Genomic DNA, 2,477 nt, shown 5'->3' with positions numbered 1-2,477 from the left:
TTTATAATTTATCAGTCAGCAGCAGTGCCTTAGTCCATTGGCAAGACTATAAAAGAAATACCTGAGTCTGAGTAATTTATCAAGAAAAGAGGTTCATATGAGTCACGGGTCTGCAGAGTTTACAAGAAGCTCGGTACCAGCATGGGGTTCGGGTAAGGCCTCAGAAGGGTTCCAATCATTGCGGAGCGGGGAGGGAGAGCGAGACTTTCTCATTCAAGAATTAAAAAAATCAACCGGGCAGGGTGGCACAACAGGTAATTCCGGATACTCGGAAGGAGAGGCGGAAGGATCGCCGGAGCCCAGCAGCCCGAGGTCGCTGTGGCGGGGTGCGGCCATTGCACTCCAGTTTGGGCGACAGAGGGAGACTCCAACCCAAAAAAAAAAAAAAAAAAAAAAAAGAAATTTTAGATTTATCAGGAAATGCTAAAGACTCCACAGTCCGACCGGGCTCAGTGGCTCAGCCTGTAATTCCAGCACTTTGGGAGGCCGAGGTGAGTGGATTGCCTGAGCTCGCGGGTTCGAGACTTGTCTTGGCAACTTGACGAGACCTCATCTCTACAATTAAAAAAAAAAAATTAGCCGGGCGTGGTAGCGCGCACCTGTAGTTCCGGCTACTCGGAAGGCTGAGGCGGAAGGATCGCCGGAGCCCAGCAAGTCGAGGCTGCGGTGGCCGGGAGCGGCCACTGCACTCCAGTCTGGGCGACAGAGTGAGAATCCAACTCAAAAAAAAAAAAAAAAAAAAGACTCCACAGTCTGTAAGAGAAGGGGAAGACTGAAAGGGAGAGGATGTGGCGAGGGGCACCAGGGAAGACCCATTGGAGCAGGTGGATCTGGGGCCGTACCCTAAAGACTGGTAGTATCACACCACAGATGCCCACGGGCACTTGTGCTAAGTTGAACAGTGTCCCCCCCATTCATGTCCACAAGGAGGAGGTCAGATGTGACCCTATTTGGCGATAGGGTCTTTGCATTATTAAGTTAAGATGAGGCCAGGCTTGGTGACTCAGCCTGTAATCCCAGCACTTTGGGAGGCTGAGGTGAGTGGATTGCCTGAGCCTGCGGGTTCAAGACCCGCCTGGGCAGCGAGACTTCATCTCTACAACAAATCAAAAAAGCAGCCGGGCGTGGTAGCGCATGCCTGTAATTCCGGCTACTTGGAAGGCTGAGGTGGAAGGATCGCCAGAGCCCAGCAGGTCGAGGCTGCGGTGGTCGGGAACGGCCACCGCACTCCAGTCTGGGCAACAGAGTGAGACTCCAAATCAAAAAAAAAAAGAAAGAAAGAAAATAGGGGCGGAGGGAGTGTGTTGGTTCTTTGAGGTCTGTGACATCAGGGCCACCAGAAAGGAAGGTGACATTTGGCCTGTATCATTAAATACGGTGTGAGTTTTCCAGGGAGTGGGATAGCACCTGTGTGAAAGTCGGGCGTGCTGGAGCCAGAGAAGGGGAGGGACCAGCAGGAGACAGGCTAGGAGAGATTGCTATTCGATTCTGGAGGGGGCCGGGCTCAGTGGCTCAGTCTGGAATCCCAGCACTTTGGGAGGCCAAGGCGAGTGGATTGCCTGAGTCCGCGGGTTCGTGACCCACCCAGGCAACTTGGCAAGACCTCGTCTCTACAATAAATCAAAAATTAGCTGGGTGTGGTAGTGTACGCCTGTAGTTCTGGCTACTTGGAAGGGTGAGGCGGGAGGATCGCTGGAGCCCAGCAGGTCGAGGCTGCAGTGACCGGGAGCATGTCACTGCACTACTCCAGTCTGGGCAACAGAATGAGACTCCAACTCAAAAGAAAAAAGGATTCTGGAGGGCTCTGGGCAGCTCGGAGGGAGGCCTCAGGGCAGTGGTATGGTCCCATTTGTTTTAGCACAGTTGTGGGGGCAACAGGGAGGTAACTGGAGTTGGGAAGGCTTGTGTAGCCTAGGAGTCAAGGTCAGGCCGAGTGTGAGTTGGGGAAAGGTACAGGAGGGCACAAGGGGCAGGGATAAAGGTGGTGGGTATGGACGTGAGTCGATGGATTAGGTGAACTTTCAGGTACATGAGTGGGGCCCGCCAAGGTATGGGCAGAGAGGTCTGGGAACTCAAAAGTCAGGTGCACCTTTCCGGTGGAGCACCTGAAAAGTGACGTGCTTTTGGGAGATGAATCTGGCAGTCCCCCAGGAAGACCAGATGGAGAGACCCTATCAAGACTCCACGCCCAGGGCCATGTGGGCCTGAAGTGGCCCCAGGGTCAGTAAGAGATAAAATGTGTGCAAGACTGCAGAGAGGAAAGTCAGCAGAATTGATGATCAGCAGGAGATGATGGGGAAGGGGAGGGAGAGGGCCCCTGACTCACCCAGTCTGAAAAGGGGCATGGGGCCTGGTCTGAAGCAGAAGATGGTGAGGGTAGTGGGGGCACAGGCTGAGTTGGGAAGAAAGTGAGAAAGTCGCCGGGTTCGGTGGCTCAGCCTGTAATCCCGCGCTTTGGGAGGCTGAGGTGAGTGGAT

The sequence above is a fragment of the Carlito syrichta genome, unplaced genomic scaffold, assembly GCF_000164805.1.
Source record: "Carlito syrichta isolate Samal-C Ts95f unplaced genomic scaffold, Tarsius_syrichta-2.0.1 Scaffold315826, whole genome shotgun sequence".
In the NCBI taxonomy this organism is placed as follows: domain Eukaryota; kingdom Metazoa; phylum Chordata; class Mammalia; order Primates; family Tarsiidae; genus Carlito; species Carlito syrichta.
The sequence above is the reverse complement of the archived record's forward strand: the minus strand, read 5'-3'. Positions refer to the sequence as shown.